This window comes from Telmatherina bonti (genome assembly GCF_933228915.1).
Source record: "Telmatherina bonti genome assembly, chromosome: 20".
Classification (NCBI taxonomy): Eukaryota; Metazoa; Chordata; class Actinopteri; order Atheriniformes; family Telmatherinidae; genus Telmatherina; species Telmatherina bonti.
In genome coordinates this window covers 14,543,764-14,558,657 of record NC_136618.1, presented here as the reverse complement: position 1 = coordinate 14,558,657, position 14,894 = coordinate 14,543,764, and the positions used below count along the sequence as shown (strand labels likewise).

General features: G+C 38.6%; 1 protein-coding gene across 1 annotated transcript in view; it reads left to right on the top strand.

The window, feature by feature from the left end:
• myripb (myosin VIIA and Rab interacting protein b) overlaps positions 1-14,894 on the top strand; it is a gene marked incomplete at both ends in the record, with an annotated part of 103,341 nt that overhangs the window by 49,303 nt on the left and 39,144 nt on the right. The gene's annotated exons all lie outside the window — the stretch shown is intronic.

Below are 14,894 nucleotides of genomic sequence, written 5' to 3'. Positions count from 1 at the left end.
TTTATTCATGCTTGTCGGTCCAAGCCTTGGGAGTTGTTCTGGTGCTCCTACTCACCATTGGATGAATGTTAAACTCACTGTGTCTGGGAAGCAGAGGTGGGGTGTTGGAAATACTGCACAATGCTATATGTGAGTCAATTTGTGGTGGATTCATGGCTAAATCAATTGGTGAAATATTAGACTGCTGAATATTTATGATGTGAATGAATGCGTGTTAACTGTTTGTCTTTTTCTCTTTAATTTACGTCTTCACTTAAAAATCAATAGGGGTTTAAAAAAAACATCATTTTCTGATTTTGCTATGGTTAAGTGGTGTTTTTTTGGGATTTTGTAGCAGCTTGTGTGTCTGTGTAGTTGGAGATTTTGGGGACTACAAAGCCAAAGCTCCCTGAAATGTAACCTTAACGGTTTCCCTCAGCCTCCCCATCTACATAATTTCTTCATTGATTTTTGCTAAATGATGTGATGGATTAGACCCACTGCCATCAGTCTTTGTGTATGAGACAAGAATGAGGTGTGTGAGCCCAAAGGCAGCGAAGAAAAGCAAGGAAGGAAAGGGGACGAAGGAAATCAAAAGAGGTGGCAAGGGTTGCATCGATCTTCTCCCACCTTTATGCTCTCCTCATTTCTCTCTGTTTGCGCTGGTGTGTGTCTCTCTGCTGGGGGCTCAGTAATGTTCCCATTATGGGTTCAGACTGAGGCACAGATGGGACTGATGTTAAAACGTTCATGTCTACCAAATACATGTAAATACAGCACTTTCGTTAGCCCATTAAACAAGCTTAAATCTGGTTTAGTAAGAATTACTGTCTCTGGGTGGAGTTATGCCATTCGGAATGGAGATTTATAGTTTGTAAGAGGCAAACGAAGCCATCAACCTTTCAGAGACGTCTGCTGGAGTTGATGGGTGAAAAGAAAAGGGGTTTTTCTTTCTGAGGGAACTGCACTGAATCTAAATGGGAAAATTGATTCACAAAGAAAGCAAATTGCCAAATTGTCTTACTCACATGCACCGGCTGTCCATCAACCTTCACAGCAACATGGCCATGCTGCTCGCAAGTCGAAGGGAAGCAGATTTGTAATTATGGCTCTTTTGGACATACTTAGAGGCTCAAGTCACCCGCTTGCACATCGATGCTCTTACAGTAAGAGTGTGTGCATGTCTACTTATTCAGACACATGTATGCACGGAGACAGACATGTCAGATTATGAGCAGCTGTAATAGAGGACGATTTTGTCATTGAATGCTTTCAGTGTTTCAGTTATTGCAGGGTAAACAGCCGAGATGTGGAAGCGTTGATGCAGCGGAAGAGAAAAGACTTGGGTTTTTCTGCCGCTGTGTAATGATACCTTTCAAGCCTTTTATAACTCACACACATAAACACACAAGCTCTAAACATAGCTTTCCCTCCTGAATCGGTAGGACAAGCATGACCATTTGTAGTCTGGTTGAATTAGCAGCATCCTCTTCTTACGGGCCACACAATCTCAGTTGTACAAACACACTCGCTACACACTAACGGCTTTATCAGATTAGTCAAAACATTTTGACCAGAAACTGAAAAGTAGATTTTTTTTTTTTTGTTTGTTTTTTTGTTTTTTTGTTTTTTTGTTTCTGGCTCCTCAACCAAAGCAGTGGGGAAAACGTTGAAGGGGAAGAGAAGGAGATGAGAAAAGAAGGTCAAGAGTGGAAGAGAGAGAGAGGGGGATAAGGATAGAGAAGGAATGACAGAGGAAGATATGACCTGTTCCAATTATTGGAGAATGAAAATGCCATAAAAATTCTCCATTTGTTTCACTAAAAAGTAGATTGCTCCCTCTTTCTCTTTACTTCTGTCCTCCTCTTGCCTTTTCCATTCCTCATTTGCCTGCATTACTATTACTGCCTACATTTTCCACATTTGCATTCACACTAACACACCTCTTTGTGCTTAATCTGCAGAAATGGACTGCTCTGTGCATTAGAGTCCTCAGGTCACAGAAAGATGTACCTACAGTTTTATACAGTGTGTATTTCTGTGCAACAGCAATAAACTAAAGTGACAAACTGCTGTCACCACTTTCATAATCTCTAAGCATGGCTGTGAGGAGATTATGGCATGTGCTGCAGGCCTGTGCTGAACTCTGCATGTACACAAACACACATGCAAGCAGGAGAGGCTTACACACAAACACATGGACATAAAATTCACACATCAAGAAAAAGATGCATCTGTGAAAAATTGTTTAATTTAATGTTTTTTTTAAAGGCCTGTGGTGTTGGTTTTTTTTTTATATTTACTGGCTTGTATTACCTTAAACAACACTCAAAGTTTTATCTTATTTACCAAGGTTTTTTCTGCACGTTTTAGCATCTTTATCCACAACAAATGGAATTTGTCTTGTAGGTATGACCTTTCATTTGCAAAGCATTGCAAAAAAGTGCCCCATCTTCAGTATATTTACATTAGAAACCAGCCACTCTCTGTTTCACAAATGTCTCCCAGAAATTTCTTTTTGGTAGCAAGAGCAATTTGACCCTTTCCACCCTCACCAAAGACACTTCAGGATCAAAGATGTAGTTTGGCCAGCAGCAAATTCACAATAAATGTTTGGATTATGAACAACTTAGCTAAGAATCAAAGCTGGTCAGTGACTAAAAGAATATAAAAATAAACCTAAAACGGTAAGAAAAAACTGCTTCACGTGTCATTATTTCATTGGTATTAGGTATATGAATGGATTTTAGAACAAACCATGTGGGACTAGCATTGCTTTGTGTCAATACATTTACTTACAGGGTAAACAAAAGCAACTTATTTTTAGGTAACAGTATTTTATTGACACATCACTGCCTTTCAACCAAGTTGTAGTGGGATGTTTTCCGTCGCGGTATTTTCCCCACATTTTACACATTTTTACGGTGGCCGATGGGTGTAAACGCCCTTCATATAGAGAAACAGATACATATAGGAATAGGAATGCCAGAGAAACTCGCCAGAGCACTTCCGTTGTGAGATTGAATATGCAGCGTTTTCTTGTTGCAGCGGTTTTTGTTTATGCGGCGCTTTTCTGTATTCGCAGTTTGTTTCTTTATTTGCAGTGCAGGGTTTATTTGGCATCACGTGAATTTGCAGCGCTCTTCTATACGTGTTTCCCGCTCGCATTTCTATTCCTATATGCACCCGTCGGCCACCGTACATTTGTACTAAAGAAACAGGATTACACTTAAAAATATAGATAGTGAGAAAGTGAAAATGACATAATTTGTAGTTTGTACCCAACAAAGATGTCCTGCTGTAGGATTTGTTGTGCCAGCTTGTCGTACTGCTCACTTCTGTTTTAGGTTACAATTCTGGCTTAAATGTCTACGCCAATGATGTCATGAACAAAAACGTAGAGTGTTTGTAAATTTTTCTCATATTTACGTCATAGTTCCCAGCTCACAGGCAAAATCTGACTAAAAAGGAGACGCTTAATTTAGGTCCTCTAGTTTTCTCCTGGGTGAAGTGTCCTTGGGTGCAAACCTAATCCAGAGAATTAAACAAGTGACTCATGTCCACTTTAAGAAAGGTTGGCTTAATACTGAGTGGAAGTGATTTGTTTAACATGCGACCTCATAAATGCACACGCTCACAGTGCAGATGTCACACATGTCACATCCATTCATTGCTGTAAGTAGTGCAGCCAGTTACATTGCAGCGTGTTCAATAAGAACATGGATGTTGATCATACCATCACAAACAGAAATACACCAGCTTTGGTCTCACCATGAGAACGCTGTTGTTCACAAAGTCAGAAACTATTTAAATGAATTTGACTTTAAAATCATGTTATTTACACAACAATTCATTATTTCAGGCAATTTCAACTTACCTTTTCTCTGTCTTCATTTATTAGTATTGTAGAATATTGCATGACTTGTGGCTAAAAGCCACTTTTGCTCTTATTCACTTCAACATTTAAAACACTGAAGCTTTAAAGACAGAGCCATCCCAGCTCTTTTGAACTGAATATCAGGGACAGGTGGACAAAGCCAGAGTGCTTTGCAGCATATCAAACCCAGCTGATCAGTACATGTTCTTCTTCTTATGTTCTTCTTACAGTTTGTTACATTTGATCAATAACAGACAACAATAAGAGCTAGGAAATGAACATAGTAAACACAAAGATTACTTGACCTTTTCGCCTGTCTCTGCTTCTGAGCCGACTCCATATTAAAACCTCCAAGCAAATAATTAATGTATCCATAATTTTGAGCCCCTAGAATATCTATTTTAGTGTCCTAAAATTAGTCCCAAAAATACTAGTGTGTTTAATTTAATAAAGTCTCAAGTTGAGCACCTGCGACAAGCAGGGGAAGCAAGTCACAGTATGATCTTTTTCTGTCCTCCTTGCAGATGTATTTTTATCAGAGTGGGGTGAGCAACACTAGTCTTAGACAGGGAGGGTGTGCCCTGCAGCACCAGGCTACAGATGAAATGTGTGCACTGCCACAGAGGGCTGGATTTTAATAAGACACGTCTGAGTAGCTGTGTGTCTCGTTGCTTATTTGCTCTGTGATTTTGTCAGGTTTTAGCAGCTGGGTTGATGGTAGACTGCAGGACTCATTGTGGTTCTTTTTTTTTGTTGTATTTGTTTTGTCCCCTTCCCCCCTATTAAAAAAGCCCAAACAGTAAACTGCAAGCTTCAGAGGTAGAGGAATCCAAGGCTGGCCTGTCAATTTGTAATGTAGAAAATGAATTTGTAATGTAATGAAAATGAATGTCTGTGTTTACAGTTTGTGAAGCAGTGGCAGCTATCTGAAGGAAAACCTGCTAAGCCTAATAAATAAAATATTCTATTGTAATGAAAATGGACTATTCCAGATATCTGAATATTCTCTGGAGATCTTTTATCAACATGAAGAAGTCAGCTGAACGAGCTTTTAAACCTCTGAGAGCACGAGGCACAGGAAGGAGAGGCTTTCATCACTGTGGCTCCTTTTCCTCCTCTTCCTCGCTCTAATTTGTGGCCTTGTCTCACGTCCCACCCAGCTGATACCAGAGCCACCAGTCGATCATAACTCCAGACTGTGATTTGCAGTTAACACACAGCCAGAAGTGGCAGCAGATGTATGCATGGAGAATCTCACAAGACACAGGTCTCAGTGGGGTTTCCTGGCTGTCTTAACTCTTATTTAGCTATATTTCATAAATAGCAGTATTGTTTCAATCAGAAGCTCAACTGGTGTCAAAGACTATTCATAACTAATCAGCCATGAGAGTTTTCTCAGTTATTTGGAGTGTAAGCAATGATATCTGTGGATGGCATCCATAATATGCTGTGCCTTTGTGTGTATATATTGCATTGTGTAACCTCTTGTGGTGTGTGAAAGTGTTTGATCTATGAGGAATGAGGTTGTGTAGCAGGTGATGAATCATCATTGTCCAGGTAAATATGTGAGATACATTATGCACAAAACAGTCTCGCTTGTTCCCTCTTGCGGGTTTGTACATTCCTGTCAGTTGTGTGAACACCATTGTGTGTTCCTTCGCAGATATTCCTCTGACTCATCAGTGTCTCTCTGGTTTCACTGGTCAGGCCAATTCCAGGCCTCTTCTATGTGAGTGTGTGTGGGTTGGTGTGACTGAATCAGTTTCACCTCACCACTCCAGGTCTAGCTGTGAACCCGGCTGAACCGAGGCAGCACGCACATGCTATGATGCTGCTCATGCACTTGCAGAGCTGTGATTTGCACCTGAAGTAATTCCTGTCCTTCCTTGATCAAGCAAAGTGAAGGATAAGCCAGAACGCTCCACGTGATGGGTCACTGGTGAGCACTGGTCACTTGGCAGCAAACCTGCAGCATAGAGATGATTGTAAATCTCATGACTCCTAAATCGGTTTATGCAATAAATAGATTGCTGAATCAGAGCAGATGCTATGTTTGTTATCGTTTTCTTTGTAATGAATTGGAGGCAATCTGCTTCCACTGAGTTGATGCAGGTTACACTAGCCGCCACTTTTCATCAACTTGTTGAAAGTATCGCATGAGTACTCATTTCTACTTCGTTACGTGAATACATAGGCATTCAGTAGACTTGTTAGAAGTCAGACAACAGCCGTCTTTAAATGTGTCCTTATTCTTTACTCACTGGCTGCCACAGGCGTCTGCTATAACAGTGACTGGCAGCCAATAAGGTGAAAGTAGTTGGACGCCTGGAAAATGTAGTGACTGTCATGTACTGTTGTGATGCTGTTGTGTTGAGAAAATCTCTCAATGGAGAGAAAAACTGCTAAACTCAGACTGACTTTTTGGTAGATTACACAACAAGAAATATTTCAAAGCCTTTGTTTATTTAATAAAAATAAGTATTTTGCTCCTGCGATGGACTGGCGAGCTGTCCAGGGTGTACCCTGCCTGTCGCCCAAAGCCAGCTGGGATAGGCTCCAGCTTCCCCGCGACCCTGAATTGGAATAAGCGGTTCAGAAAATGAATGAATGAATGAAAGTATTTTGCTCCTCCCAGCATACAACCAATAACAGCAAAAAGTAGGTGGGGTCTGTACAAAGTCTGTATAACTGATTCACTTTTTTAAAAATAAAAAAATCATTGTCAAACATTGCACCAAAGTGAATAAATTAGGGTTATTAAAATCTGCTATGCAACAATATTTCAAAACATGTAAAATAAAATAAAAAAACAACTGCCTAGTAGGCCATGTCTTTTGGTCCATTTCTTTAATTTAACATGACAGAAATACCACAGTACATATGATTTGTCCCTATTAAAAAGGGGGAAAAAAGGAGGACTATGCACTGATGGTTACTTTTACTTCAGTTTTATGGAAGAGCAGCAGCAATATTTTACGAAGAATACATTGTTTGTGGCAAAATCTTTTTAATGAAAACATATATCCATGCATGATCTCAGTATAAAGTTGGTTAAGGGGGTCCACAGCTTTTTTGTAGTTGCTCGGAAAATAAGTCAGAAACCTATGCTCTAAACTATTGGCAGTAACAGGGGTATTTGACTCATTTGAGTGTTTCGTTAATGGAAAGTAGGCACTGTGGATCATGCTGCTCGAGAAACCAAGACTGTTGTTACGCCTCCTTACTGCAATGTCTGCATGCTGTTTGAAATCTGAGATTAGGTAATGTGAAAACGGAAAAATGGAGCAACAGCATCACAGTGAGGTTTCCTATTGCCATTATAATATATTTGTCTAAAAAGTAGAGTGTTATTGTGGCATTTTGCATGATGGCACACACCCACGAGGTGAAAACAGCACCAGCTGAGCTACTGCTCTCTGGTTAGAAACACTTCTAATCAGCTGCTCTTGTCAACATGTCAGTTTTTAGTTCAGTCTGTGTGTGGACATAGAAAAAAATAGTCAGTTCTACTTCAGTTTCAGTGGTAGCCTACTGGGCGAACGACAGCTAAAACATTTTTTTATTTTTTTATTTCGACCCTCATTATATTGCTTTTTGAATCAGAGATTAACTCTTAGATAGGCTTCCTGCAGTCGCAAATACATATTTTGGCAAGATTTTATGTAGTCTGATCATATGTTTTTTTTTATCCAAGTTAGAGCCATGATAAAGCATGAATGCTAACGAGACAACCTCTGCTATAATGTTGAACTTGACAAACACCACTCTGTGTGGGAGCACCCACTGGCTCAGGAAGTGATGATAAGACATAAATTAAACATTTAATGTACAGCTGGAATCAGCAAAAGCAGTCCTCATCTGTCAGTCTGCTGAAGCAGGAATCACTTAGCCAAACACCAAACCAAAATTAACTATTTTAAATAAATTCATTAACATATTTACATATGTAAAAAAAAAAAAAAAAAAGAAAAAAAAAAAAAGCATTGTTAAACAAATTATTAGATTTAAGGTAATTAAAGACACTATCAATTCAACACAATTTGAATGTTCATATTGAAATTTAACCTAATCCTGAATCCTCTGTTCCCTTGTTATTGGCTTACTGATGTTTTCCTTTAAAAGCTTTTTTAGAGTAGAAGAGGCTCCACGCTGCACCCAGTCACATCTCATATCCTGATGGGCTGACAGGAGAGGACAAGGGCATTATGGCTCACAGATCAATGAAGTGAATCTCTGTCTGATTAAGAATTAAGTTTGGTGTCTTTCACTCAACCCTGATGTTAGGAATGATGACGTCTTGTCTTTCTTTGTTCTGTATCTTTTTTGGAGAGTGTCTTGTACAAATCAGAAGGTGTTACATAAATAATAATATGACTTCACTGTCCTGCACACTCAACTCTCCATCGTCTCTGATCTTCTACTATCGTGAGCTCTCTGTAGTCGTTGGCACTGCTGGATTTTTTTTTTTTTTTTTTTTTTTTTGCAAATTTGACCCAAGTCACTTTTGGGCCTCTGTAATAAAAGTGAATGTTTTTTTTGTTTTTTGTTTTTTTAAATATAGTGTTTCTGAGCAGAAAATGTTGGATTATTTTTATATAAAGATTTCAATGAGCATTTAGGTGCAAATTGACATAAAATACTGTCACTGTCATGCAAAAGTGAAATGGACATATTTATATTAGGTTTATGCTCCATACTGAACAAACACTGGTACATCAGGGTTTATCAAACCAAACCTCACCACACCAGCCCGTACTGGTCCATACCAACCCAGACCTGGAAACAGGGCTATAGAAGCAAATTGTATTCCACTTGCTTCTTCATGGGAGGTTTAGTAGAACTGTACTATTTGTACTTTGATATGTCAAAATATCTGCAGCTAAAAATCATGTTTTAGCTAAAATAAAACATTTGACATGGATTTAGTAGTTTTATTCTTGTTTTAGATGCAAGTTTGATCGCACCGACATAAAAACATTGGCTACTTATGGTATATTGAAGTCTTTCCAACTTTCCTGGTTTTAGTCAGTGTTCTTTGCGGCATCTGCATGCTGAGAAATATAATAAGTCACTTACTTGTAGACTTTATGCTCTGGAGCTGGAGCCAGTCTGAACGAATAACAATTAGTTGAGTATACTAACATTAGCATGCCATTTTGTCTGGGCTGGAGGAGTGGTGGGCTTCAGATGGTGTGTGTGCACACATTGTTATTGTGCCGTTCTTCACACTGCTGCATATCAATGTCTGCGCCCTGCACCAGGTCTCCGTCTCAGTGCACCTCTGCACCCATTTTTCAGTGCTTTAAATGAGGCTTAGACTGTGCTTCGGTGCATAGCTAATTGCACAGCACACTCACCTTGTTTAGTCAGAATTTCCCCCCTGAACAGCCTGTATTCTTTGATCTCCTCTTGGTTGGTGGTATAGTTCCCTGCTTGCTCGTCTTTTTTTTCTCTATGGTCAGCTTGGAAAAGGCAGTTTGGGATATTTAGCCCAAAAAATAATTTTCCAGCTGTAATTAAATGATATTCTATCCACAAGTCCTTCTTGATATCATGTTTGTTAAAATGAAAATTTAATTTATTAGCATTTTTATATATACATATATATATATATATATATATATATATATATATATATATTTGTGTGTATATATATATTTTTTTATATATATATAATTGGAAAATCTCCATATTTTATGGGTTTGTGCCTTGATTTGATGTGTACATGCATTGCTGAATCCTCATCAGTAATTTCCCTAAATTGTTGCTCCATGTCTTAAAAATAGCACCATAATTTAAGAAAAATTCACGTCACATCTGGCTTTGCAGCGGACTCACTACTTACAGTTGTAGCTGCCACAAAAACTGTAACAGCTGGTTATGAGGAGGAAACCATCACAACTTGAAAACAATGGGAATCCCTGTTTCTGTCTCCCAGCCTTCTGGGCTGTGTTCAGAGTAACAGCGGAGGAACTCCGGTGATGCTGTCTCATTCAAAAGGGATCAAAGCAGCCATTCATGTCAGAATTGCCAATGGGGAAGATATCAAAGCAGCTAGCACACACACACACACACACACACACACACACACACACACACACACACACACACACACACACACTCACACAGACTCACACATATGCATACGGATAGTTGACATATGTGCAAACAAAAAGTAATGTATTGTACACATTTAGCATGACTACTCACACCAGCACAAGGATGCATACACAAACAGACTTGATCATGACCATTTTACAACGCTCGGAAAAGCTTGGAAGGCCATTTTAGGCAAGAATACATTTGTGAGTCAAATCGTCAACAGAATGTGGTCCTTCATTTGGGCATGGATGTTTTGATCTTCAGATCATGACTAAAATGTGAATAAAAACAGAAAGCAATGTAGTTTTAACTTGCGTCTGTAAGTGGGGTACAAGCTGGGCTTAATGACGATTGTTTTCAGAGGAATTCCTGCATCTGTTCCAAATGCAATGCAGCCAGGGGACAGAAATTTCACCTATTCAATCAGATTTGTTCTGTCATTAAAATTTTCCTGATATTTTAATTATATTTTGCCCAGTAAATGATATTTTGCACTGCTATCTTTTAACTGTTTGCAATTGCCAATTGGGTTTCAATCGTTCTGCAAATAGTTACAGTCTTTATTTTATTTACATTTCACACTATTTCCCCAACTATTTAGATACAGGCTCCTGCATATGAATTATAAATGGATGCCTTATCAGTATATATTCACTGGTTCATTGAAAATGAATAAATACCCTCCTTTTTCTCCCTGGCCCTCTCTCATTCTCTATCTCAGTGCTCTTGTCTCAAAGGCATTGAATCCTATTCACTCATCCTCAGCTGAGATCATTTTTCACGCCACCAAACAGCCGCAGGATTCACATCTCCACACTCTGTTTCTGTTTACTTCAACACTTTCTGAAACATGCACATCTTTGGGAAAATTGGTTTCAGCAAACACTTTTTTCCTCCAGCCAGCATGAGCAAGTTTGATATCCCCTGAACCTGCCCTCAGTTCCTCACTCGCTCAGCCTCCCGCTGATGCTCTCTCCCTGTCGAAGACAAGCGCTGATGTAATTGTTTTCACCTGATGCCAGTGCATTTAATACCTTTGGGCAGAAAAACACAAATCTCTGCTATCTATAAGCAGACAGACTGGTAAACACATCTCCCTCCTGTCAGAGAGGCAGGAATGTAACACGTGTTGGACAGGGTAGTAGCTGCACAAGATGTACCATACCATCCACACACTGAAATCAACAAATATAAAGACAGATGAAGACACAGAAGGGCAAAAGAGAGATGTATGTAGAAAACAAGATGCAGTGCATCATAAACATCTATGTATTTTCTTCTCGCCTCCACATAGCACAACGCAAACACTTCCCTTCGTTTTGTTTTATTGTATGATGTTGTGAATTGCTAAGGATGCATGAGACGAGTGTTGATTATTTATTCATCTTACCTTTCACCTTTATTATTTCTGAAGAAACATCTTTACAATGACCTGTTAAACTGCAGTGGTGCGCTTGGACATCACTTTAGTACCTTACATTACATTCAGCTTCTCTGCATTTTAGTTTGTGTTCAATATTTTCACTTGATGTCTTTATTGGGTGAGAAATGGTGAGCGTTATCCTTATTTAAAAAGAATGCATTTATATCTGGGACATTAGATTAATTATTCTGTTTTGTCACTTGTCAAACTGAACAAAAATATTCTGTATATGTACAAGAAATGTCTCATCATACGCCACAGTTAGAATGTGCATCAAGATTTTCTTCCAGTGGAAAATAAAATCTGTTGATATATCACTCAATATCTGACATTTGTATGTATATAAATATTGTAAAGCAGATTTTTTTTTAAAAAAAGATATTTTATCTTGTGGATGTGTTGGTATAACAAGAAAATATGGAAGTCGGATTTCCAACACAGTCATATGTTCAAATTAAGTGACGCCACCTTTGAAATTTTTGTAATATGATTCTTTAAACATGTCAGAAAAGGTTTAGGATATTTTTATAAGTTTGAGTCCAGATTATTTTCTATAATTCTAGTCTCAGCAATTTTGTTAGCATGTCTTTTCTTCCCAGTAGCTGCATTTAACTGGCATTTGCTACTCATATGACTCCCTGGAAAGAGAAGGAAAATTAAAATAAAAGTATATTTATTTGCGATTGAGGTGGATTAAAATACAGTAAATATGAACCTTAAAATGTAGTAAAATTGAGAGAAGCACAGAATCATAACTGTAAGCATGCTTTATGTTAGTACTAACACACATTCTCCTATTTGGGGGGAATATTTCCACTGAAACAATGTTATCCTGGTGTATAGATGCAGAGGATGATTTTCTGTGTGTTTTTGCAGAGCATTTTGTGTGATTTTATTTTATTTCTCTTGTCTGTGGCATTTAGCAGACAACGGAGGCATCATTAGCAAGAAGGAGAAAATAATGATGTACTTCCACAGTATCTTCTCAAAGTTGGAAAGGCTGCTGAGTTCGAATGACACCTGATGACTTGTTTTCTTGCTGCTTTGCATTCCTCTGTGCATTCACAGAGGAGCGTTGCCGACCAAGGTCTATGTTCATCATTGTGTGATTGTAGAGAGAGAACAAAAAGGACTGGGTAAAAAAATAAAACATGAATAAGAAGTCCTGTCTCACTGTGTATCATCAAAGGAAGAACGTAAAGCTCTTTAAAACTTAGAAAAGGTTAGACAGATATAAGGGCAGACTATTTACCAAATTAGACTTAAACATTTTAACTAAGAGAAATAAATGGAACTGTCCTTTTTAATGTGCTCAGTTAATATAAAGAGAAATATGGATGAAAGTCATATATTCACACACACAGAGCACACAATTGTAAAACATCATTATCATCTCTGCACAGAGCAATTTTCATTGTTAACATATAGTCTCTTGAATAATATGTTCTATGTGTAGCATGTACGCAAATGAATCTCAGGTTCAAGTTTGCTGATATATTATAAAACCTCATATAATGTGATGTCAAGCAAAGAACCAATACATGCAAGCTACACTTTTAGCCACAACAAATAAATTTACATATCAAGGAATGAAATAGGAAGATGAGATTAAAGAAAAAGCTAAATATGGGACATAGAATGTGGATTATTTGGTTTATGTCCACCAAGCTGCAGTAGCATGCAAGGATGATACCATATCTGATTAAGGAGTGTTTCCAGTAAAAGCTGAGTCTGCTGCCTGCAATGCATAGCAGCTGTATGTCCATTTATACACTGACCTCTACATTCCTGTACAGTACTGGAGAGTATCACCTTGATGTCTGTACTGATTGCTCTCAGAGGTCACCGATAATGATCAAAACAAACGCTGCTGAGGTGTAGAAGGAGAAGGTGTGTATGTGTACACCAAATCTTCAAATTACTTATTGTGGCGGCATCGCTGTGAATAATGCACCGCTCCTCTGCTTAGCTTTGGTACAGTTTACATCTGCATGTACACAAAGACATAGAAAAAGAGAAGCCAAAGGTTCTTGTGAATGACCAAGGTCACGTTGGTAATAACGGGAGTAATATGGAGACTTTAGCAGCAATGTGGTGCAGACTGGTCATCCAGCCTGACTGCTGAACTTATACAGGTTTTCTGCATGTAAAGATCTGATATTTTTGCACTCAGCTGTCTACAATGGACTTAATATTTCTCATAGCTTCTTCTTCTCTTTTTTTTTTTTCTTTTTTGCCATGGGATGTTTTTGCTTTAGGCTCATCTGATGCTGATGCAGGATGTTTTATCCTAATGATGCGTACATGCTAATTAAAAGCCTTAATAATATATGTAGATTACTTTCTTGCAATCTCGCCTTTCAAGTGGAATGGCTTCAGATTTAGCCTACTCATGCTCTCTGCTGAGAGGACCATTCTGATCAGTAAGTCACACAGGGTACAGTTGACTGTCACAGGAGCCATCGGTTGATAAATGGCGCCGTATTTCACCTAGATGGCATCCATCTCTGCATGCAATCTGTTATCGTCTCTGCTCCACACCACCACCCTTCTCCAATATACAGGCCCTGTCATCTAATCACCAGCCTGTTTTACTGTTGCCAACTGAGTATGGACTCGCAGTTACTATAAAGTCTGATTGACATGATTTGCATGAACAAAATCTTTTAAGTTTTTTCAACTTAACTTAAAAGTATCCTCTTTATGTTTCTCTCAGTATCAGTTTGGTAATCCGCAGTCGGTTCAATACTATAATCCCTTCACTGTCATCTGATGTAAAATGAAGACAGATGAGACTAAAAGAAAAAAAACAAAAGTGAAAGTGGAAAGGGACGTGTAAGGCCATTAGCAGCTGTAATTTCAGCTCAAAGTAAAAACACTTCTGCTGGTCAGCCATTCCCCCCTTAGCCCTTCCATCTGTCTCTGTCAACATAAATCAGTGATGGCACTGCGAGAAGAAAACAAACAAAGAAACCACACTGTTAAATGGGAAGGATGGGTGAATAAGAGAGGAGAGATAAATGTGTGTGTGTGCCTGCATCTGGTGGATGCTTTTGTTGTTGTTTTGTGATCTGCATGCCGAACATCAAACATCATCAATCTCCGACGCCCTGTCTGCCAGATTGACCTGGATATTATTATTTGTTCTGTACTGAGGTGTGTGTTTGAGTGTGTGTGTGTGTGTGTGCGTGTGTGTGCGTGTGTGTGTGTGTGTGTGTGTCATAAGAACCTAAAACTGCCTTACATCCATTACAAACAAATTGGATTAAAATTACAATGAAATACAACAAGTGTGAATTGTAAACATTCTCGAAACTTGTTTTTGTTATTTGTAGACGAGACAAGTGTAATTTTCACAGCAGGGGTGATGACTCACCACAAGTATAATAACCATTTATTTCAAAGCTAAAAGGAATTCTCTGTATTCCCTTTGTTTTCTTTTGCCCACAACACAGATGGTAACTTTGACCTGCAAATCTGCAGAAAGCGTAAACACATTCCTTCGATTAACAC